Raw genomic sequence first — 26,060 nt, forward strand, 5'->3', positions numbered from 1 at the left:
TCCAGGGCAATCGCAGAGGGCAGGGAGGGCTGGGGATTCGCGTTGCATGATTGGAGGTCAGGGAGGGCTGGGGATTCCCTTTTTGTGATCGGTGGTTGGGGAGAGCTGGGGATTCAAGCTGTGTGATTGGGAGAGGCTGCAGGACGGAAGGCCTAAGGATCCCGTTGAGGAGCCTGAGAGGAGCTCTCCTACTCTTCCACAAGGAGTTCAAAGAGAAGGAAGGTTTTAGAAATTACCTTGGCCTTTCCAGCTAGTCGGATCCTTCCACCATGTTTCTGCTGCCAGGCAACAGACAGCACGAGACTATCCCTACCTTGACATTAATATTATATCACAGCACCGATGACATCTTAAGTAGGCCTGGCCTGCTTTTAGGGGATCCTTCTCGAGGGCTTGAATCACCACCATTGTCATTATGGCGACCGGGAACCCACCAAGTTGGAGACGGGATTTGGAATTTCAAGATTATAACCCCTCACCCAACCGTTTCCTGCCTGTTTGGGAGCAGGGGGAGGTTAGGAGTATAGAGTTGGAAAGGCTAATTTATAGTTAGTTTCCCTGCATAACTGACAGGTTAATAGCTTTAAATAACAAATGTGTCCAGGTATGATTAAAGTTTATTTCACCATATTGCTGATAAACTACAGGCCACTGTGGTAGAGTTGGGTGGCTCTGCCTCCCTCTGGAACACTTGGGTTTATCTCTGGACATCTGCGGGTTAATTTTTGTCTATAATCATATTATTCCTCCCTACTTATGTCATCTTCTTCTACTGGTATATTCAGCCTTGCATAGATGTTGATATCTAGATTGTGGATAATTTCAAACACTTGCCTCTGTTTTCAGAATCTGGAACAGTTACATAAGTATGATGATGCACTTTAAATTTTTGATTCTGTGACTAAGCTTTTAAATAAAGCCTTCCCTTTGATCCAAGGCCTGCTCATTTTTATACTTTGACTTAAAAAAGATAAGACCCCTTTTCCCACCACTCATGGGTGGGCCAACCATGATGATCCATCTTGTCAGAAGGTTTCACTTTTTAAGTGTCACGAACATTTGAGGACATTTTCATGGCTAGATTCCAACTAGATAATGAACGTCAAGTCATTCAAAATTATTCAACACCCTTTCTATCACAATGCAAGCATGGTATTATTGGCTACAAGTTTTTTTTTCAGGAAACCTCTCAGGTATTCTTTATCACTTCAGACAACATAGCTGTCGTTTAGGTAACTTTGGCAATCTGGACTTTTTGCTTCAGCTATTATTAGAAACATCTGCTAATTCGAAGGGCCCCTTGTTCTAAGGGCACTATCCCAGAATTCTTAGCATTAACCTTTTGGATTTTCTCAGAGATCAGAAGTGTGATTTAAAACACCACTTTTTGGGTCACTTAAATGATTACTTTTAGGTCACATTTTAACATGATTTACCAATTGAGTTTGTTACTGACTGAATCTAATCATTAAGAGCTAAATTTTTCCAACCTCGCGGGTCCGGAGCGGGCGACGCTCGTGGCTTGTGGGGACCCCGTGTCTGGTCGATCCTGGCCTCCAACAAGATTTTACGATGATTGGGCTTGTTAAGCCCGCTCTACGAGGTTCCTGGCCAATAAAAAAACATAAGGATATAAGAAATAGGAGCAGGAGTAGGCCATTTGGCCCTTCGAGCCTGCTCCGCCATTCAGTAAGATCATGGCTGAACTTCTACCTCAACGCCACTTTCCTACACTATCCCCATATCCCTTGATTCCCTTAATATTCAAAAATCTATCGATCTCTGTCTTGAATATACTCAATGACTGAGCCTCGACAGCCCTCTGAGGTAGAGAATTCCAAAGATTCACCACCTGTTGTGTAAAGTCCGCGCCTCAATAATACACGGACTTCAGGAGAACAGTTAACAGGTACTTTACTGAACAAGAGGCAGCTTGAAACTGAAACTACAGATGCCTGCTAGGGCCTTTTATACAGGGGTGGTCACTGCCGGTACTGCAGTCTAAGACCAGTTATTCCCTTAAAGGTACATACACAACAATTCCTCCCCTTTTAGATAAACAGTACATAACATTCATTTAACAACTAAATAATAACTAATTACAATTTTCTCAGTAATATATACTTCAACTAAAATAGCCATTTATAAGTTCAGTCTTTGAGGAGGCTTCCTGATCCGGACTGGACAGCGCCTTTCTCGAGTATCCTGTTCTGGTGGTGGAGTCAATTCTGGCTCATTGTCATTGGTTGGTTTGTCAGCTTCCAATACCCCTGCTTCTGAGGTAGACGCAATCTGTACTTCGGGCTCATTGTGGTACAGGTTTGGCTTGTTCCTGTGACTCTAGAATCTGGTCAGCATGGTGTCTCACGATGCTCTCTCCAACGTCCACTGTGTACATTAGTGGTCCCTGCTGTGTGCATATCGTGCCTGGCTGCCATTTTTCTGTTCGATAGTCGCGGGCCAAAAATGGTTGCCCTATCTTGAAGCTCCTGGTTGGCTTCTCATTTATGTGCTGGAACTGCTTATCCTCAACAGCTCGTCTTATGTTTGGTTTGAGCAAATCCAAGCGACATCTTAGTCTCCGGTTGAAAAACAGTACGACTGGAGTTTGGTTGGTTACTGCATGTGTCGCAAACAGGAAGTTATCCACCTTGTGTTGCAATGGTATGTCATCATTATACATTGCCTTAATGGCCTTTTTAATGGTCTGAACAAACCTCTCAGCCAATCCATTTGTGGCTGGATGATATGGGGCAGATGTGTAATGATTCACCCCATTATTCTTCAGGAACCTCCGGAAGTCCTCAGACACAAATTGTGGGCCATTGTCAGAACAGATCTGTTCTGGCAACCCATTCCTGGTGAAGATGGTCCTTAGGACTGCAATAGTTTTCTCCGTGGTGGTGGAGGACATTTTAATGACCTCTGGCCATTTCGAATGGGCGTCCACAGCGATTAGAAACATTGAGTCCATAAATGGACCAGCGAAATCAATGTGTACCCGTTGCCATGGAGATGAGGGCCACTCCCATGGATGTAGCGGGGCCTGTGGTGGAGCGTTTTGGACCTTCTGGCATCCTGTGCATCTCTTGGTCATATCCTCGATTTCTTTATCGATTTCCAGCCACCACACAAACGCCCTGGCTAGGCTCTTCATTTTTACCCCTCCCAGATGACCCTCGTGAAGCTCATTGAGTACTCTATCTCTCAACTTGGGTGGAATTACCACTCAGGATCCACACATCAAGGTTCCCCGGCACACTGACAGCTGTTCCCTCCTTGGCGAGAATGCTGGCAACAGTGAGTCGCCATATGCTGGCCATCCCTTCACCGTCAAATCATAGACCCGAGAGAGTGTCGGGTCATTTCGAGTTTCCTTCTCAATACTTGCATTTGTAACAGGCAAACATTCGACTATGGTCGCATGGAATATCTCCACAGGGTCCACTGCAGGTGCTTCTTCCGCCGTAGGCAACGGTAGGCGCGACAGCCCATCAGCGTTTCCATGTTGTTTCGTACCTTTGTACTCTATGTCATACTGATGTGCCCCTAGAAAAAGTGACCATCTTTGCAGCCGTTGTGCCGTCATCACCGGAACGCCCTTCTTTGGGTTAAAAATTGAGACCAGTGGTTGATGATCAGTCAGTAGGGTGAATTTCTGCCTGTGCAGATAGTGATTGAACTTCTTCACCCCCCACTCCAGGCTGAGGGCCTCCCTGTCAATCTGGGCGTAGTTACACTCGGCTGAGGTTAGCGAGCGCGATGCAAAGGCTATTGGCCTCTCTGAACCGTCACGGAATTTGTGTGACAGCACCGCTCCAATGCCGTAAGGTGATGCATCACATGCCAACCGAATCGGTAGTGTTGGGTTGTAGTGGGCCAATGCTTCTTTTGAAGTGATTTGGCATTTACATTCCTGAAAGGCATGCTTACACTCATCACTCCATTTCCATGTTACACCAGTTCGAAGGAGGGCGTTCAGTGGGTGCAGAATTGTAGATAAATTCGGCAAGAACTTATGGTAGTAGTTCACCAACCCGAGGAACGACCTCAGTTGTGAAACATTTTCTGGTGCTGGAGCCTTGACTACAGCCTCAATCTTGTCCGGCGACTTATGCAACCCTTCCTCATCAATCATGTGGCCACAATACGAGATTTGTCTCCTGAAGAACTCGCATTTGGGACGGTTGGTTCGTAGCCCATATTCCTGCAATCTCGTGAGCACCTGTTCCAGGTTGGCAAGGTGTTCATTGTCATTTTCACCAGTAAACAGAATGTTGTCCAAATAACACTGGGTCCCCGGGATCCCTTGCAGGACTTGTTCCATTGCCCTCCGCCACATAGCCGGGGCCGATGCTACCCCAAATACCAGTCGATTGTACTGGTAAAGGCCTTTGCGAGTGTTTATCGTGAGGTATTTCCTAGATGCTTCTTCCACCTCCATTTGTGGATACGCTTGAGCCAGGTCAATCTTTGTAAAACGCTTCCCTCCAGATAGTGAGGCAAAAATATCTTCTATCCGCGGAAGCGGATACTCTACTGTGTGCAGGACTGGGTTCACAGTCACCTTGAAGTCCCCACAGATGCGAACCTTCCTTGGCTCCCCAGGCGTGCTGCTCAATGCTTTCTTCATTACAGGAACGATGGGTGTGGCCCACTCGCTCCAGTCCACCTTAGACAGCACCCCCGAACGCTCCAGACTCTCCAGTTCAGCTTCCACAGCTGGGCGTATCGCGTATGGCACCGGTCTGGCCTTGAAAAATTTGGGGGTTGCGTTATCCTCAATCTTTATGGTTGCCTTTACTCCTTTTAGAGTCCCAAGTCCTTGTTGGAACACCTCTTCTGCGTCAGATAGAATTTGTGACAGACGTCCAGGTGCGACGTCATCATCTTTTTTTTCAGTCACAGTTAGTGCCAGAATGGAATACCAATCCAATTGTAGTCTTCGGATCCATTCACGTCCCAATAATGGTGGTCCTCCATCTCGTAGTATATACAAGTATAGTTTCTGTGTTTCCTTTCCGTTATATTCAACTGGCACCCTTATTTTTCCTCTGGGGTAGACCTTTTGCCCCGTCTATGTCTTCAATACAATGGACGTGTCCTTTAAGGGTATGTGTGAGAATAGCCGCTCATAGTCTCGTCGATTCATGACAGTTAGGGCTGATCCTGTGTCCAATTCCATCTTCACTGGGGACCCTGCTATCATGAGGGTGACCCAAATGGTTCGGTGATCTTGTTTTGCGATCACGTTGTGTAATTTTAAACAACTTAGTCGCCTGCTCCCGGAGTCCTTATCACTCTCCTGATCTTCGGAACTACTATCTGTCAGTTTCTTTACTTTCCTGTACTGTTCCTTAGTAGTTCTTGTCATGTTGGTCTTCTTTCCCGACCTGCAGACTCTTGCTATATGTCCCATTTTCCCGCATTGCCTGCATATTTTGTCTTTAAACCAGCAGTCCTTCTGCTCATGGGTTGTTCTGCCGCAGCGATAGCACTTTTCGGCTCCATACGCCATTTCGTTAGCGCTGTATTCTTGTGGTTTCCTTTGTATTTCCACAGCTCCCCGTGCTGCTGCTTCGTAGGATACTGCCACACTGAAAGCCTGTTCTAGCGTCAGGTCCTTTTTTGAAAGTAGTCGTTTCTGGGTTCCTTCACTCTGGAGCCCGCAGACAAACTTATCCCGTAAGGTGTCTGCCAGTCCTGCTCCGAACTGGCAGTGCTTCGATAACTTGCGTAGTTCCGCAAGATAGTCAGCATTGCTCTCATCTTTGTGCTGGTTTCTTTTATGGAACTTGAATCTTTCTGCTATCAGCAGTGGTGTAGGGCTTAGGTGTTCCTGTAAGATATGAACAATCTCCTCAAAAGTTTTCTCCATTGGTTTAGCTGGGGTAATTAAATTCCGCAATAGGCCGTACGTTTTCGCACCCATCAGATTTAATAATACCGACGCCCTCTTTCCATCGGCCACCTCATTTGCCTTGCAGTACACTTCGATTCTTTCTACATACGTGGTCCAGTCTTCTACCTCATTGTCGAAAGCAGCGATACTGCCACTTTTCGGCATCTTGGGCGATTTAAAATGGCACCTCCCGTGCTTTTGCTTCTTCCCCAATGGAATAAAATGGCGCCTCCCGCGCTTTTGCTTCTTCCCCAACGGGATAAAATGGCACCTCCCGCGCTTTTGCTTCTTCCCCTTACTGCCATGCTGCTCCTAGCATTCTACGGGGTAATGGCGGCGACCCGCAGCTTCGGCGCGTCTCGCTTTCCTTCCCCCCCCGTTTGGTTTCTCTCCGCTGTCCTGTTCTCGAGCACCGACCGCGCCCTGTGCGCTCCACCCTCTCTCTCTTGTTTTCTTTTCCCGGCGACGCTGCGCGGCCCAATTTGTAGAGCTGCTCGATCGAGCTTGAGCCCGCCGCAGTCCAGAAGGGTCAGCGCGCTACCTGCTACCAGCACGATTCGCTGGAACCACAGTCTCTCCCACAATTCTCCAAACACCGATGGATTCTTTGGGCGGTTGCCCTCGGTCGACGCCCGTTGCTCAGACTACGATCTTCCAGGACCTTCCTTTCAGGCGAGATCCCCGTGAGATGATGCCACACTGCAGGTGAGTTCGAACTTACTCGTCGCCAGTGTAAATTCCGCGCCTCAATAATACACGGACTTCGGGAGAACAGTTAACAGGTATTTTACTGAACAAGAGGCAGCTTGAAACTGAAACTACAGAAGCCTGCTTGGGCCTTTTATACAGGGGTGGTCACTGCCGGTGCTGCAGTCTAAGACCAGTTATTCCCTTAAAGGTACATACACAACACGTTGAGTGAAGAAATTTCTCCTCATCTCAGTCCTAAATGGCCGAACCCTTATTCTGAGACAATGACCCCTGATTCTAGACTCCCCAGACAGGGGAAACATCCTCCCGGCATCTACCCTGTCAAGCCCTGTAAGAATTTTGTATGTTTCAATGAGATCACCTTTCATTCTTCTAAGCTCTAGGGAATATAGGCCTAGTCTACTCCATCAGTCCTCATAGGACAATCCCCCCATCCGAGGAACCAGTCTGGTGAACCTTTGTTGCACTCCCTCTATGGCAAGTATATCCTTCCTTAGGTTTTGAGTCATTAGCCGGTTTCCTTAAAGGGACCATGTCCACAATCATTTTGACAGTTGCGCTGTCAGTGTTCTGCAGCATTGAGGTACTACAAACACTGACAAGCATGGCACAAAGGTGCACAGCTGCACCCAGGCTCTCACATGACTCCCTCCATATGCTTATGGAGGGAGTCACAGCACACAGGGAGGTTCTCTTCCCTTCCAATGGGCGGAAGACACCTCCCAAGAGACCAATGCAACCTGGTTGCACATTGCACAGGAGGGCACAAGCAGGGATGTCGTCAGTAGGACCAGGCTGCAGTTGTGCAAACCCTTCAATGATCTCAGTATATCATGAAACGCTACCGCAAAGCCACATTCAGCCTCATCCTGCTATGCCACACATCACATCCCCATCACTCTGCCTTCCCTACCCTACTCCTGCACATCCTTACTCACACCAATTTACCTCGCGCCTCCACCCATCCCTCTCTATCTACATTATCACTTCCCCATCTCACTAGCCGCCCCTCACATTCACCCTCATCCTTGTCCAATCATACCAACTAACAACACACAGGGGTAGGCAGTTGGGCGTTATCGCCAATGTTCATGTAAAGTTTCTGGTAATGTGTGGTCAAACATTGACATTTTTATTTTCTACACTTTGCCTTCTTGGACAAATCTGGGTGCACCTTTGGAAGTGGCTCAGTGAGTTGCAGTGAATGGTGAGACATAACGGTACCCTCCGCAAAGGTAATGAGTGTGAAAGGAATGGCTTGGGCATTGTAGCGATGCTTTATGGTGTTGTTGTGGGGTGGTGCCAACCTGGCACATCATGTGGCAGCCAGGGAGAACAGCATCAAGTGAAGTAAATGTGGCCATGGTGAGGCCATTCCTGGCGTCCCTGGCAGCAATGCGGCCGGGTGCTGATGGCTTCTGTCCTGTGCAGCATCAGTTGATTGCGGATAAGTTTGGCGTTGTTGTTGGTGCTGCTGGTGTGCCTGGTGATGCTGGTGTGCCTGGTGATGTTGGTGTGCCTGGTGATGTTGGTGTTAGGGCTGATCATGGTGGAATTCTGAGGACCAAGGTGAGATTTTTTCAAGGGCACCGATGCTGATGGAATAGATGGCAGGTGAACTTGAGATGACAGAAGCGATCTGTCAATGGTGAAAGAGGTTGCTCCAAGGATGTGACACTGGATGGAGAATTTTCTCCAAACACTTCAAAACTCCAAAAAGCAGAGAAGTATGTTCCAAATCCTGAAGGCTCCAGCCTCTAAGATTGGAAATTGAAAAGCTATGAAATGATAGCTTTTGTACCACTTTTGCAGCTGTTAACTATTCACAGCAATGCAGAGTCATTGAGAACCTGACACACTTATTAACATGATCCCCAAGTGCCATGAACCTCATTAAAAACATGGGAAAATCGTTAGGACCTGGTAAAATGATGCTTAAAAACCTTAAGTAGCTTCTTAAGTATCTCAATTGCCTGAACTGCCCCTTAGTGCCAGGTCTGCAAACCCTAGGCAGAGCCAGCACTTGGGAAATTAACAAGGAGGCGGGTTCAGAGCGGACATCTGCCCCACTGTCAATCACTGCCATTTTGACAGCGGACCCACCTCCGAACCCGCTCTCTGAGCGCCGGCAAAATTCAGCCCTAAGTTACTGATTTAATGTAATATTTAATTACTATGCGTACTGAATTTACTGACAGTTATTGACTACATCTGATGAATATCTTTTGCCTGAATTTAAAAAATTCATATATCGAAAGCATTTTATAAGGCATTGAGTTGCTCAGTACAATTAATAATTAGTGCCTGAAATCCATGGGAGATTAACTTACAATATAAAAAAAATGTTTCACTTCAAAAATTGCACCAAACAACTGGAGTACAATTCCCAGGAGCCAAATTGAGGCTTATCATCTATCCACAACACATCAGGCATCATCCGGAATATATCCCCACAGGTCCCCAGATTACACCAGTGAGTAACACCATAGGAGGTCTACTAGTTCACATAGTATATACAGTATACATGCCATTTAGAGCAATATTAGAAATGCATGGATAGGAGCCATAGCTAATAATGACTGCTAGACAATAACATTTACTTTTGCATGGGACTGATCTGACATTCTTCAACTTCTTCAATCCTTTATGTAGCAGCCAAATTTGCCATAAGTGAGTTAGGTAGTGATTGGCTGGACTGGGTCTGCAATTTAATTGGCAGATGCACCAAATAGAATCTTACAGCACAGAAGGAGGCCATTCGGCCTGTCTTGCCTGTACCTTAGCTCTTTGAAAGAGCTATCTAATTTAGTCCCACTCACCAGTTTTCTCCCCATAATGTCCTCTTCAAGTACATGTCCAATTACCTTTTAAATATTCCCATGGAACCTGATTTCACCACCCTTTCTGGTAGAGCGTTCCAGATCTTAACAACCCTCTGTGTGAAGACATTTCTCCTCAATTCCCCTCTAGTTCTTTCTTTTACCAATTATTTTAATCTATGACCTCTGGTTATTGACCAACATGCCAGAAGAAACATTTTCCCCTTACTTGCTCTATCAAAACTCCTTGGGGGAGAAATTCGGTATCGCCCTGTTTGGGGTGCTAGTATTGGCGGTGCGCAAAGTTTAGCGCCAAGCGCAAATTATCGCCACCTCGAGCAATATTGGGTAGCTGCACCTCTGAAGGTGATTGCGGCGCTAAATCAGGCGCTGCACGACAGTCTTAAGGCGCTAACCCGGCGGCGCGATGCAATATCTCCGCGGGCGGGCGCAGCGCAGGTGCTGTCAATTATCGAGTTCAGCCAGGCACGCTGGTGCCAGCCAACTATTAAAGGGACAGTTCGATCATCATCTCCATCCGCACCCTGCGCATCGTAGGCCTCAAACTCGGCGGTAACCTACCTGTGGCGTCGACAACTGCCTGAATATGGAGAGGGCCAGGAAGAGAGCGCAGCGCTTCAGCAAGGGGGCATTGGATGCTCTGGTTGGCGCGGTGGAGCGCAGGCGATCTGTACTCTACCCAGAGAATGGCTGGAGGCCTCAACACAATGACTATCACACAGCTTGGAGGGAGGTTTCCAACAGAGTCACCTCCAGCAGCATGGTTCCCAGGACTCCTGTGCAATGCAGGAGGAAGTTCAACAACCTCACTCGGGTCGTCAGGGTGAGTGCCTTTTTCAGAATCATCTTCATCCCTCCATCTGGGCCTCACTTTATGGCCAGAGGGTGTGCAAAGCCCCAATGGCCAGCTGTCATCCAGCACCCATGGCCCTTTCTGGAAACACGCATGCACACTCAGCTCTGTGCATAATGTAAGGGCTAATCGACCATGGGAGGCATGTCATCCCAGATCAGGGCAGCATAATGTAAGGGCTAATCGACCATGGGAGGCATGTCATCCCAGATCAGGGCAGCATAATGTAAGGGCTAATCGACCATGGGAGGCATGTCATCCCAGATCAGGGCAGCATAATGTAAGGGCTAATCGGCCATGGGAGGCATGTCATCCCAGATCAGGGCAGCATAATGTAAGGGCTAATCAACCATGGGAGGCATGTCATCCCAGATCAGGGCAGCATAATGTAAGGGCTTATCGACCATGGGAGGCATGTCATCCCAGATCAGGGCAGCATAATGTAAGGGCTAATCCACCATAGGAGGCATGTCATCCCAGATCAGGGCAGCATAATGTAAGGGCTTATCGACCATGGGAGGCATGTCATCCCAGATCAGGGCAGCATAATGTAAGGGCTAATCCACCATAGGAGGCATGCCATCCCAGATCAGGGCTGCAGGTTTCATCACACCCCGTCATTTCTCTTGCAGGCCAAGCTGGCCCATAATAGAAGGCAACAGCATCGGACCGGAGGAGGCCGGCCTCACCTGCAGACCCTTACAGACCTGGAGGAGAGAGTCCATCGGATTGTGGCAAGCCGGATGATTGGTCCCGTCGCCTCTGGAGATACCGACCCCATTATGGACAGCAATGATAAGGTCCTGACCTTTTTGACCTCTCTCCTTCCATTTGTTCCCCACACCAGCATGCTTTTTCACTCTCGAGCCAACTCAGAGCATTGCAGCACTCATGCATCCCTTGCTGCCACCCTGTCCTTTTGCTAAAGCCACTCTTGAACTTCCCTGCTTTCAGATGCTGCATCACCAGCTCGGGAGGCGGGCCCTCAAGCTGCCAGTGTGAGTGACTCTGGAGGCGACGAGGAGGAGGAAGCCAGACCATCCATACCACCCTCAGGCGAGCCATCCCATGTCCAGACTGGGGAGACGCCTTCCCTGGAGGGGAGCGGGGGGGAATGGTCTGAGGAGGATATAGCTCCAGGACCCTGCGGCCTGCAGCAACGCGAGGGGGGTAGGGAAGCTCGGGGGCATGCGTCTCCCCGGAGGGCGAGTCGGGCTGCGAGTGCTGCTGCACAGAGCGCAGAAGAGGTGCGTGCCCTCGCAGAAATGAGCGCCCAGGCTGGGCTGAGGCACACTGAGCTCATGGCTGCAGTGGCAAGGATGCCCGATTCCATTGAAACACTGGCAAGGAGTGTCCAGGACTTCGGCGCAGCACAGGCAAGGAATGTGCAGGACTTCGGCGCAGCACTGGCAAGGATTCTCCAGGACTTCGGTGAAGCACTGGCACCTGCCATGCAAGTGCTGAGTGCTGCCACACAGTCAGTAGCTGGTCTCATGCAGACGCAGATTGAGGGCACGCGAGCACTGGCTGCTGCCACCCTCGCTGGATCGGGCAGGATTCCCCGGGGCCCTTGCCGCACCACAGCAGGCCAGCAATCTGTGCACCAGCCGATTGCTGCGCATGCTGCGGTGCTGCCCCGTCAGAGTGCCAGTGTGTCGGCCGACCAGGGAGCTGCTGTCCACTCTCAGGATGACAGCATTCCTGATGCCACCACTGGCACTTCTCCACTGCAGCTGCTACCACCTGTAGGACAGACTGCTTCCGCCCATGTGGAGTTGAAGCAGTCAGCAGCCGAGCCCTCCAGGCCCAGAGCTGGTCCAGGCCGTACCTCAAGGGCATCTGCGGTCTCAGTTTTGGACAGTCAGCAGACCTCCCCCAGCCTTGCTGCAGCCACTGGGATCCCATTACGGAGGAGCTGCAGGGCGGGAAGGGGGCAATTCTGCAAGGGAAGCAGATCACCATCGAGGGCCAAAAAGTAGGAGGTGCTGCTAAATTATGTTATTTATTTCATTCAAGGCCGAGGATGCTGGTCTGAATGTTGGTTATGTTTTGGACATTGTCTCCAGGGTGTGCGAGCCAGTTATGTTTTGGACATTGTCTCCAGGGTGTGAGAGCCAGTTATGTTTTGGACATTGTCTCCAGGGTGTGAGAGCCAGTTATGTTTTGGCCGTTGCCTCCAGGGTGTGAGAGCCAGTTATGTTTTGGACATTGTCTCCAGGGTGTGAGAGCCAGTTATGTTTTGGACATTGTCTCCAGGGTGTGAGAGCCAGTTATGTTTTGGACATTGTCTCCAGGGTGTGAGAGCCAGTTATGTTTTGGACATTGTCTCCAGGGTGTGCGAGCCAGTTATGTTTTGGACATTGTCTCCAGGGTGTGAGAGCCAGTTATGTTTTGGACATTGTCTCCAGGGTGTGAGAGCCAGTTATGTTTTGGACGTTGCCTCCAGGGTGTGAGAGCCAGTTATGTTTTGAACATTGTCTCCAGGGTGTGAGAGCCAGTTATGTTTTGGACATTGTCTCCAGGGTGTGAGAGCCAGTTATGTTTTGGACATTGTCTCCAGGGTGTGAGAGCCAGTTATGTTTTGGACATTGTCTCCAGGGTGTGAGAGCCAGTTATGTGGCAGTCTGTTTGTTTTGGTGTTTGTTTCCATTACTTTGTCATGTGGGAAGGATACACATTTTGTTAAATAAAGAAGTTTATTTATTGACAATGTCCATGTCTGTTCTTTGCACAAATTGTTGCCTTGACCGGCATAGGGGTAGCAGAACGGTTCCATTCATGTTCTTGGAATGGCAGAAAGCATTCCCTCAGAGGGGCCTAGAAGCGACTTGCTATAAGCCTCTGACGGACGGCCCTTGCAGTTTGTGCCTCCCTCCCGTCTTGGTGCTGCTCCTCCTCCTCCTCCTCCTCCTCTTCCTCCTCCTCCTCCTCCTCCTCCTCCTCCTCTGCTGGGTTTCAATGTCTGGTGGCATTGGCTGGGTCCTGAGGATTGCCAGGTTATGCAGCATGCAACACACAACCACGAAGTGGGAGACTCGCTCAGGTGAGTACTGAAGGGCTCCTCCGGAATGGTCCAGACAGCGGAACCGTTGCTTCAGCATGCTGATTGTGTGCTCAATGATGTTTCTGGTCGCTTGATGGCTCTCATTATATTGTTCTTCAGCAGGGGTGCTGGGCGAATGGAGCGGGGTCATCAGCCAGGTGCACAGAGGATAGCCCTTGTCCCCGAGAAGCCAACCTCCTGGGTGAGCCGGGGCTTTGAAAAGGTCTGCCACAGAAGTCTGGCGCAGGATGAAGGCGTCGTGGCTGCTGCCTGGAAAGTAGGCATTGACAGCGAGTATCAGCTGTCGGTGGTCACAGACCAGCTGCACATTCAAAGAATGGAACCGCTTTCAGTTGCGGAATTCCTCCGCCTTCTCTAGAGGTGCCCGCAAAGCCACATGCATGCAGTCAATGGCGCCCTGCACCATGGAGAAGCCCGTTATCCTTGCGAAGCCCTCAGAGCGCTCTCGCTGCTTGTCCGGGGTCATTGGGAAGGAGATGTACTGCCATCTCCTTTTAAAGAGGGCATTAGTTACTTGACGGATGCAGGAATGCACCGCGAACTGTGAGATGTTGGCAATGTCCCTAGCAGCGGCCTGAAAGGAGCCACTGGCATAGAAGTTTAGAGCCACAGTGATCTTCACAGCCACTACAGAGATGTCCTGCACCTTAGTTGAGGCTGCAGATTTGGCTGAAGCAGGTGGCAGAGCTCAGTGACCACCTCCTTACTGAAGCGCAGCCTTCGGAAACACTGCTCCTCCGACATGTTGATATACTAAAACTGTTGGCGGAAACCCCTGGCAGCGTAAGGTCTCGTGTGCCGACATCTGTTGGCCCTCCTCCGTCTGGCCATGCCTGCCACTCTATCCCTGCGTCTCTGTGCCCTGTCAATATGATTGAGAAGGATGACGTTCCCATCCAATGCAGCCCCCATAGTAAGTGCGCACTGAAAGTTATGCTGGTTGAGAAGCTTACCAACTGCAAAGTTATGTTCAAAAGGCTAAAGTTCCTCAGCCAGCGCTGGCTCACTGCAGAAATGGCTCTCCGTTTGTCTCTGAGCAACTCCCCCTCTCTCTCACAGAAGCTTTGGTCCAAAAATGGCTACCACTAATAATCCAGGAAGAGTCCTCTTTAAATAGCGCCCCCCCAGCCCAACAGCGACTGGGAAACGTTCAAGGTAACCTGTCCTTGGTAGCGGCAGGCAGAACGGAGGGGGACGCCACTGAATTTCCGGCCCGGGGCGCCCCAAGGGCGTTGCACACTGAAATGATGTCATGATCAGCGTGCGCCGGTGAGCGGGTGCTGCGGTTTAGCGCCGGCGCTAAATGTCCGTTCAATTTGGAAAGAGGCGCAGGGTTTGCTGCGCCCGGGCGCTAGTTGTTAGCGCTCCACTTCTCGACCTCTTTAGGCGCTAATGGGTGGCGCAACCAACCGAATTTTTCCCCCCTTATAATTTTGAATACTTCTATTAAATCTCCCCTTAACCTTCTCTGCTCTAAGGAGAATAATTCTCCAATCTCGCCACATATCTGAAGTCCCTCATCCCTGGTATAATCCTGGTAAATGTTCTCTGTATGAGCAGAATGATCCAAATACTTCACTGTGACCCCAAACTCACACCTTATGTTCTTTATTTATCGTGCTTTTTTGGCTAATTTAAACAATGGAGAACAAATTTGTTATTTTATGGATTTTATTTTATTGTACCATTACCATTGGTTCCATCCCCTCCCCAGCCATTGGGTGTTAAATTCGGGAGTGTTCACTTTTGGGCACCCCTAGCCCCCGCACATGGTCACTCCCCCATGCACAAATAGTGAGGTCCGAGGAGCCCCAGATATTGGGCCTCGGACCTCATCATCATGAAGCCGGCGCTGTGGTAGGAGGGCGCATAAGGTACGTCCTAGAAGTTTGGCCCGGTGTATCAGGAGGCCAATGATTTACTCAATCAGAACCCTTGTTGCTGCATGGCTTTCATTATATCAGCACTCCGCATCTGTGCTCGGTTCCTGACAGGAGTCATGAGCCAGTTGGTGAGACGATGGACCTTGTCCTCCAGCAGCCAGCCTGTCACCCGATGGCCTGGTGGAGCAGAGCGGGTATTGAGGACTGGCACTGTATGAAAGCGTCACTACCACAGCCAGGAAACCGGGCACCGATCTGCATGAGCCACCGCCTGTGGTCATCAACAAGTTGAACATTGAACAAATGAAAGCCTTTCCTGTTGAAAAGCAGTGTTAGTTCATACTACGTGCGTGCAGTCTATGATATCCTGCACCTGTGGGAATCTAATAATGTGGGCAAATTCCAGTATTCTTCCTGCTTCTGAGCCTCTATGGGGAAGTTAATGAAAAAAAAGAAAGACTTGCATTTATATAGCGCCTTTAACGACTGAAAGGACATCCGAAAACACTTTACAGCCAATGAAGTACTTCTTTGAACTGCAATTCCTGTTGTAATGTAGGAAACGCAGCAGCCGATTTGCACACAGCAAGCTCCCATGAACAGCGATGTGATAATGATGAGATCATCTGTTTTTGTAATGTTGGTTGAGGGATAAATATTGGCCACGATACAAGTTCCCTGCTCTTCTTCAAATAGTGCCATGGGATTAATTTACAACCACCTGAGTGGGCAGATGGGGTCTCAGTTAAACATCTCATCCAAAACACAGCACCTCAGACAGTGCAGCACTCCCTCAGCCCTGCAATGAGTGTCAGCATAGATTTTTGTACTAATGTCTTTGGAGCGGGACTCAACCCACAACCATCTCACTCAGAGGCAGGAGAGATACCACTGAGCCACAGCTGATGCATAATGGAGTATTGACTCATTGCAAACCGTGAATCAGTGACCTGCTGGGTCACCATGTGAGCAACAACAAACTGGCTAATGTTGCTGATGTCACCAGAAGCAGTATGGATTTGCCAGAGGCATAAAAGTTTAGAGTCATGGTGACCTTCACAGCAACAGGTATTGCAATTCATACCCTGGTGTTGGGCTCCAATTGTCGCTCCAATAGGTAGAATAGTAAGTGACTGTGTTACCTTGTATACTGCTCCTCTCTGAAGTTCAGGTGCGATGTTCTGTTTCTGAATACCTGCATGCCTTCTGCACCTTGCCTCTTTCACTGTCTTCTGTCACCTGTACAGGTCTTTTCTGCCTTCTTTGCTGCTGCTCCTCCTCCTGATTTGGGATCCTCAATGGTAGTCCCAGCAGCATTCCCGTGTTCAGGAATTCAGAACAAGCAAATCCTGTGAAACATTTTTCTTGCTTTCCACCAACTCGCTCTGCATAAGTATCTCACAGACAAGCATTTGTCAAAACAGCTAAAATCTTGGCCCAAAACTACCCTAGCAGCCTAAAACAATTAACCAGACTTGCCTTATTGCCTTATTGGAGATGAGAATCTCTTTAAATATCGCTTGTCAAGGTTGTTTGCCAACTGTTCCCGCCATAATTTTATGAGCAGGTTAAGGAAATGAAGTTTCAGGTGCGCACGGATATCAATTTCACAAGAGGGTCCTGATTCAGGTGCAGGGGCCTTATTTAAACGATGCCTGTGTTTATTTCAGGCAGCCGCCAGGGACACCTATCAAGCATCCCAACCAATATGGCGTCATGGGCAGCAGAATTCGACCTCAGGGCTTCCATGGTGGACTCAATAAATGTGCGAAACGCATAGCAATCTACCCCATGGTGTCCATTCGAAGCTAATGATCAGTAAGAATATCAAAATAAAAGAAAAGTTTGGATCTGTTGCCAAAATATTTCAATTAATTGTCAGCGCTGGGCTAAAGAATTTGCAGATTTTTTTTTGTTTTAAAGTTTTGGAAACACGTTCATTTAAGTAAACAGTGAACTTAACAGAAATAACCCAGCACTTAAGAAGTATTACATATGATGAATAATGCTAGCTAATTCTCGGTGAAAGCACACATGTAATCTCAGGCCTCAGATGCCAAATATAAGAATGATGCATTTAAGATAAAGCTAGATCAGTACATGAGGGAGAAAAGAATAGAAGGAGATGAAGTAGGCTGGGAGGAGGCTCGTGTGGAGCATAAACTCCGGCACAGACCAGTTGGGCCGATGGCCTGTTACTGTGCTGTAAATTCTACGTAAGGCGAAAATGAACTAAAATGGCTGGTGTACTAGGTTACAAAACGTCCATTGTTCAAGCTGTAAAACAATTAGTGCACCGGGGTTTAAAGTGGGCAATGCACCAGATTATCAAATGTCAGATGCATCTCTGGCAATTACAGGCTCTGCTTCTGCAATGCAGGTCCGACCCAGCACTCCATTGCTCTTTGCACCCAGGCAGCTGCCCTATCCAGCTAGGTCACCTGTGGCTGCTGCAGACCAAAGGCTGCAGGAGTCACTCTGGCTCTGGACAAGGCCATACCATAATTCGACCTGTGGCTCTTGCTGCACAAACTGAAAAGTGCACAAAGATGCTACTGGGAGATTTGTTGGGCCAGCGTTGAAAAGGAGATTCACTTTCTTGTATCTAATTGGACCCTGCTAACCATGTGACCATGGGGATCTTTCTATATTATGGATGGATAAGGTAGAAATTAACATTGGCAATGATGTATTCGTGTTTAATGCACTTGTGTGAAATTCTTCTCTCCACAATTTTAATAGTGCCACTAATCTGTTTAATTTGATCAATGATTGGACTGCCATCATTACAGGCAAGATATCTCATCCTGTGGTAGCTTTCCTCTGTTTGACTCACATCAAATAAAATCTTGGTGATATCTGTGACATTTTTATACTGGCCATTGGATCAGTTTTTTGGTTAATCTTAGGCAAAATGGATCCCACCTTTACAATCGATGATTATACTCAGGAAGTCAAAGAAAGCAGGGAGATTAAAGTTTGATTTTTTTCAGGAAAGGAAGATATAGGATGGAAATAGTGAGGTATACAAGACAGAAATGAAGATTTTAAAAAGTCTAAATTTTAAAGATAGGTGAAAAACAGAAAGGAAAAGAATAGAGAATGCGGGAAATTATTTTTAAATTTGTTCTTAGGATGTGAGCAACACTGGCAAAGTCGGCATTTATTGCTTTTCCTAATCATGGGAGCAAATTTTATTTAAAAAAATATGTGCTTGTGTTTATTTTAATTGCTTAAAGTTCATTTAGTTGTATCGGGTTTATATTGCAAGAATAAAGTTGCTCCTGATATGTGAGCAGCTGTAACATCAATGTTTATCTTAGCATCACAGTGTAAGTAACATTTTTTAAAATAGCCAACCAATTCCTCAGAACAGTATTCTAGAGATGAATCTACACTGGATACATTCTCTAGATCTGGGTGCTGTTCCCTCGGGTGTGTTTTGGTCATGTAGGCCTAAGCAAATGTAACGGGGACACACTTCTCCTGCCTCCTACTCCACTTGTGCATTCTGCAATTTCCCAGGGAGACTTTGAACATGGGTGCACAATTCCGTTACATAAATGTTGCAAGAGCTTCATTTGCATATGCAATCTGATGCAAATGAACTTCCATGTAATTATGTGAAGCTAAGGCTTGATTTGTGCAATGCATTTATCCACCCATTTGACATGGGCATTAAAGAGCAGTCACGCTAGTGTAGTGATTATTTTACTGCACTATTAATCTAGACGCATGGACCAATAATCCAGTGAACATGAGATCAACTCCCATCAGTTTGCGACTGTAATTCAGTTTTTAAAAATCTGGAAATAAACAGTGATCATGAAGCTGTCAGATTGTCGTAAGAACCCAACTGGTTCACAGCTGTCCTATAGGGAAGGAAACCTGCCGTCCTTACCCATCTGGCTTATATGTGACTCCCACACCAACATGCCTGATTCTTAACTGTCCTCTGAAGTGGCTGAGCAAATCTCTCAGTTGTAACAAACCGCTGCTCAAGAAGAAGGTCTACCAACATCTTCTCAGGGCAACCAAGGCCTGGCAATAAATGCTGGCCTTGCCAGTGATACCCACATCTTGAGAATGAATTTTTAAAATGTTCCGGCTTTTCAGAAAATAGTTCCTGAAATCTGAATTGTTTGAATTTTGATTGCTGCAATCAAAATTGCCAAAATGCGTTTCACATTCAGTGCTTCTCTATCTCTGAAAACGAGTGTAAACAAAGGGATGCCAGGAAGGTTTACCTTACATTCCTTTCCTTTCCATTTCCCATGGTGCCATGTTTACAGCCCCAAAAGCAACTGTGAGAACTACCTTCACAGGCTGGGGTTCATCATGGAGACAGTGAGAGTTGTGCTATCAGCTGCAAGCTGACGCTACAGATAACCTCAAGCTCAAACTCTGCACTGCTAATCAACTTCAGAACTGGCCTTAATGTCCAGGCCTCTGAGTCCTTGCAGATTGCTACAGGGGACATTTGCAACATTAGTAAATCAGATGCAAAACGAAAGTTAATCGCTGCTGTGTTTCCCAAAGCAAACGAGTTCATCACTTTTCCCAGGGAAAAGCAACAGCAGAATGAACGGAACTACAATTCTTTCACAGTCCATTGCATTACTAATGGCACCCATATGGCCATTTGGGACCTTAAACATGCCAGCACACTCTCCCTGAACTGCACAGGCTTCCACTTCATCAATCTGTAAGCATTCAGTCACCAACAGTACAGGTGAATGTCTGCTTCCCAAGCAGTAATCATGATTCATTTTAAGACAGGATTGAAGGAAGGTGGGGGTTGGGAGCTCCTAGGAGATTAAATTTATCCTCTGCTACCCTGGCTAATGACACTCTTTCAAGACTCAAGGTCAAAACGTGAAATCATTGAACAGACTATTGAAACTGTGCCTCAAATGTCTGGACTGTCAGGGAAGGTGTTGCAGTATAGCACTACCAGGAGCTCCAAGATTATCATTGCCTGCTGCATGCCCTAAAACCTTAAAGGGGCCTAACTATAAAAAGAGTTGGGGGAGGAGACCCATCTGCAGGCAACACCAGAGGACGCCGCTGGCCATAACCCTAAAGATGTGCATCATGCGCTCGGACAAAACATTATCCTCAACAAGAAGCTGTCCGGACAAAATTGTAATACACAGCAAATAATTTATTTCTCTAAAAGTAATCTGTAACTTTGTGTTCAATGCTAACTCCATTACACAATAAGAATCTTCTGGAATCTACTCTCATACTACTTTTAGATATTCACTCAGTGGAACGAGCAAGAGAGGTACTGGGTGTCCATGAGTGTCTTTGGAATTGAGGTGCCTCTTCATCGCCTTGTGCTATTTTATGGGACGACCTTACTAATGGTTCTAATGCATCTGTTGCTTCAGGGCTACCTCGTCCGGCTTGCTTTCTGGAAGATCTTCTATCATTTGAGTTGTCGGGGCTAGATGAGCAGCTTGGCCATAAGAGACAGCAGCCTTTCCTACTCCAGCCTCACTGCTGCCTCTGAGCATTTTATCAGAATGCCCAGTGAGTTGCATGGCAGCGAACCCCTGGGAATAAATGAGGAGTGAAACCCTCCATCTGATCCGTCTGAAGATGGACTCACAATGAAGTTTAATTCTTTACAACACATATCTTTTTTGCAGCTGTAAACAACAGCCACTTACCCAACTGGACTCTCCATCGGATCTATCAATATCACCAAGAGAACCTGGAGTAGGTTGGAGCCCTAAGTCTCTATAGCAGCAGTCTGAGCATTCATGAGTGATGCTCCCACTGTCCTTGAAATTCCTAGAGGGTTTCCTAATTTCCCATTAAAATGTCAGAGGGATCAAACAAAACCCCAGAGAAATGGCATAAACAGCTGAAAATGTCCAATTACGCCATTCATCCAATGCTTAAAAATGGGATCCATTTTGTTGCTCTTCTTGCTTTACCGTTGCTTGAAGATGTATTCCCCTCCCCCACACAGACGCACGTTATTTTATTTCAGTCACAGGTACTCGTGAAATTAAGATGATGCTGCAAAACTACAGTCAAATTTGGTGCGGTTTCAGAAACATTAACATTTAAAGTTTGATTAACTAAACAGATAGCAATCATGCTAAACACTGAGCTGTTTACTGTGCCAATCTGTCAATCATTCATCATGTGGAAGCCAATTTTAATTTTCCTCAGCAGGGAACCTCCTGAGCTTTCGAAGGAAAGAACAGTGTTGCAAATAGTGTTTTAAAATGCTGGTAGAGCAGAAAGAGAGAAAAGATTGAAGAACACTCCGCCGGGATGGTTTCTCAAATGCATGCTAGCTGTGTGGAGCCTCGGCCGCTAGAAACACAAAGTAATGGGAAGCGAGCCCCTAATTTATGAAATGTGTACCAGATAGGTGAGACTCCACAGCAGCAGCACGCATTAAGAAAATTGACCCTAATTAAAATACAAAGTACATTTTGAATTAATACAGAGCTTTTCAAAATGTGGCCTTGAGTGTTCCTCTGCTTTAACGAAGCAATATAATCTTTTCCTATCAAAATTCCAACCTAATAATGGCCCCGATTTTAGAGGGGAGGGGCGAGTAACGTGCAGGCAAGACCTGAAGCGGGCAGCAAACCGGGGGAGTCCGGGTACGTAGACCTTAACGGCCAGGCATCATATGCATGAATTTCCTGGAGTCCTGCCCAAACTTGGCCAGATCCACTACCTGGCTAGTCGGCGGCAATTCAGAACTGTCCCCGGCAGTCAGTTGAGGAGGGGGAGGTGATCGGTAGGGGGTAGGTTCTAGCAGCGATCAGGGTCCAGAGGGAGCCCAGAGCAAGGGAGGCCCTTTGGCTTCATTGTGAGTCTCGGAACAGCACTCCTGCTCCTCCAGGCCCACAAGGAAACCTAAGATAAAGTTATGTAACATACCAGCTCGGCCTTTTCTAGCCAACGCCCAGCACCCAACAGGGTTGAACTAATGGAGAAGCCATCACTGCTACTCCGCTCAGGCCACCAACTACTATTACAGTCAGGTCCCGATCACACCATGAGACCCAATCTGCATGTTTAAGGAAGGACCCTGCTTCCTTCCTGCGGATGTTCCGCTCGCCTGCTCAAAAGAGCAGGTTAAGTTCGGGACATGCTGGGTAAACAGCAGGATCAGGGGAGGTAAGCGACTGTCGTTATTTTAACTGTTGCCCGCCTAGTTTCCACCAGAAGGGGGAAGTTAAAATCAGGGCCAAAGTCTTTGCGGTGGGGGTTCTTCTTTGGACATGTAACTTTAATAGTCATCATGTTAATACTGTATTCCAGTTCAACAGGCCACTGGGCAAGTTTCTTATGTTCATAAAAAGAAATCCCTCTCTGCCAGACTAGACCACTGGGATGTTCAACATTGTTTCACTTTTACAATGGCAGGAATTAAAAGCAGTCCTCCCTATAAAAGAGCATGCTCCATCAAAAGGCATAGGTTTGGATGCTTAACCATGACTTGATAGCCAGGAAAAGAGACGCCCCCTCTGGACTTTCAAGAATGGGCTGGTATTTCTCAAGGTAGGCGAGGGGGCCTCCAAGAAAGGCGGGAAACCCGGGAGGCCAGGTTTCCCGCAGGCGCTGCCGACTTTAATGGCAGGGCCTGATTTGCATATGAGGCCTCAGATTCCTGCCCACAGCCAGCCTGATTGAGAGGCTGGTTGGCTGCAGACAGGTAGGCCTGCAGATGCGGAGAGGGAGCAAGGGGTCGCTCTGGGGGACGGATCGCGGGGGAGAAGGTCAGGGATCGGCTGGCTTGGTCAGGGATCAGCGGGGGAGGGGGGTCAGGGATCGGCGGGGTGTGGTTGGGGTTCGGCAGGAAGGGGGGTTCGGGGATCGGCAGGGAGGGGGATCGGCAGGGAGGGGGAGGGGGGTCGGGGATCGGCTGGCTTGGTCGGGGATCAGCAGGGGAGGGGGGTCGGGGATTTGCGGGGGGGTTTGGGGATCGGCAGGGGAGGGGGGTCGGGGATCAGCGGGGAGGGGGGGTCGGGGATCGGAGCGGGGGTCGGGGATCGGCGGGGAGGGGGTTCGGGAATCAGCGGGGTGGGTCGGGGATCGTGGGGGGGGGCCGGGGATCGGTGGGGGGTGGTCGGGGATCAGCGGGGAGGGGTGTCGGGGATCGGCAGGGAGGGGGGTCGGGGATCAGCGAGGAGGGGGGTCGGGGATTGGCGGGGGAGGGGGGTCAGGGATTGGCGGGGAGGGGGGGTTGGGGATCGGCGGTGGAGAGGGGGTCGGGGATCGCTGGGGAGGGGGTTCGGGGATCGGCGGGGAGGGGGGTCGGGGATCGTGGGGGGGTCAGGGATCAGCGGGGAAGGGGGGTAGGGGATCGGTGGGGAGAGGGTGTTGGGGATCGGCGGGGATGGGGTGTTAATGATCGGTGGGGAGGGGGTGTTGGGGATCAGTGGGGAGGGCGGTCGGGGATTGGTGGGGAGGGGGGTCGGGGATCGTGGGGAGGGGGGATCGGGGATCGGTGGGGAAGGGAGTCGGCATTCGGTGGGGAGGGGGGTCAGGGATCGGTGGGGAGGGGGGTCAGGGATCGGTGGGGGGTGTCAGGGATCGGCGGGGAGGGGGGTTTGGGGATCGGCAGGGGAGGAGGGTGGGGGATCGGCAGGGGAGGGGGAGTCAGGGATCGGCTGGCTCGGTCAGGGATTGACAGTGGAGCAGGTTGGAGGATCGGCGGGGGAGGTCGGCTGGGAATCAGAGATCGGCAATGCGGGGGGGGGATCAGCATGAGCTAGGCCAGGGATCGGGCAGGGGGTGGTTGGGAATCACAAGGGGGGGGTGATGGGGGGAAGAGAGAGAGAATCAGGGCCGGACATCGGAGGATTGTGTCCGGCCTCAGCATCATCGGTGGGGAAGGAGGCATCATGGTGGGGATCGGAGGCCCGGAGTAGTGGGGGAGGGAGCGAGGCCTGGGAAGGCGATCAGATGCCTCCTGAGGGGTCTCCGATTGCAGGGAGTGGGTTAATTAGGTACCCTGGATTCAGGAGGTAGGTATAAATCCGCTTACCTCCTGGATCCAGCAGTGCCGGGTTTAATTGGTTTAATTGCCGGGTTTCACGAATTGTGCGAAACCCATCCACGTGCAGTTAAATTGAAAATGGAGGTTAGAAAAGAGACTTCCAGCCTCATTATAATATTTAAATTAACATTCCATTCCCTGAGAGCGGGTTGGTCATCCGCCCCTCCATCCCGGCTCCATCACGCCACCGTTAAATCCGGAAGTGGGCGGGTTGGAGGCGGGATCAGGTCGGGTATCCCATATTTAACACTTTAACTGCCCCCATGCTCCCAACCCACCCTTTTTTTTAGGGGATAACTACCTTTCTTGATATAGCTTCAAATATAAACAACAGCCACTTATCCTTCAGCACCTGTGAAGGCAGAAAATCTGACAAAATATGGAATATGACTACAAACATGCAGTGGTATTTATATTTTTCACTAATTTTGTGTTCTAGCATGCTGAGAGAGTTGACTCCTGGCCAAGTACAGTTCCATAGCCACTTGTCACCTTCCAATACCTTATCCAATCAATCATCATTCATGTGTGAGTCTGGACATTTGAGAGCCCACAGAACAAACCTGCAAGACAAACTTAGTTTAGTACTGTAGCAAAATACTGCAGATGCTGGAAATCCGAAATAACAACAGAAAATGCTGGAAAAACTCAGCAGGTCAGGCAACATCCGTGGAGAGAAATTTGAGTTGACGTTTCGGGTTGAAACCCTTCTTCAAAACTGGAAAGAAAAGAAAATAGATCGAAGGCAAGACTGCGATCGAACAAAAGAAGAAAGAGACAATAAAAGGTATTCGAAGCCAGACGAGATGGTAATAGGCCCGTGGAGACAAAAGGCAGCTGAGATTAGGTGTGAAGTGTACTGGCAGGTAAGAGACAGCTGCCAGGTGAGAGAGAGAAACAAAAGGAAAGGGGGGGGGTGCAAAGGAGGACACAAAACAAAGGGGTGGAAAAAATTATAAGTAAAAAAGTAATAGGGGCCGAGGTTATGATCTGAAATTGTTGAACTCGATATTGAGTCCGTAAGGGTGACCCCGAGCTTCCGGTCGCCTGTCATTTTAATTCACCGCTCCATTCCCACTCGGACCTCACCGTCCTTGGCCTCTTGTATTGTTCCACGGAAGCTCAACGTAAACTCGAGGAACAGCAACTCATCTTCCGATTAGGCACTTTGCAGCCTTCCGGACTCAATATCGAGTTCAACAATTTCAGATCATAACCTCGGCCCCTATTACTTTTTTACTTAGAATTTTTTCCACCCCTTTGTTTTGGGTCCTCCTTTCCCGCCCCCCCTCCTTTCCTTATGTTTCTCTCTCTCACCTGGCAGCTGTCTCTTACCTGCCAGTACACTTCACACCTAATCTCAGCTGCCTTTTGTCTCCACGGGCCTATTACCATCTCGTCTGGCTTCGAATACCTTTTATTGCCTCTTTTTCATCTTTTGTTCGATTGCAGTCTTGCCTTCGATCTATTTTCTTTGCTTTCCAGTTTTGAGGAAGGGTTTCGACCCGAAACGTCAACTCAAATTTCTCTCCACGGATGTTGCCTGACCTGCTGAGTTTTTCCAGCATTTTCTGTTGTTATTTTAGTTTAGTACTAATCGTGTCAGCAAGCTGTTTGACTTTGGGACATTATAACTGAGCCCAATCTTGTCCCCACCTGACATCCATAAATTCATACTTCAAATCAATCAGAACAGGAACCCCATCCGATTCCCCACCATCCAGGACATCCAAGCCCATTGTCGCACTCTATTGCCTAAGATCAGCTAAC

This window comes from Somniosus microcephalus, chromosome 10 (assembly GCF_052327205.1).
Source record: "Somniosus microcephalus isolate GS21.2 chromosome 10, FLI_Smic_1.0, whole genome shotgun sequence".
Lineage (NCBI taxonomy): Eukaryota > Metazoa > Chordata > Chondrichthyes > Squaliformes > Somniosidae > Somniosus > Somniosus microcephalus.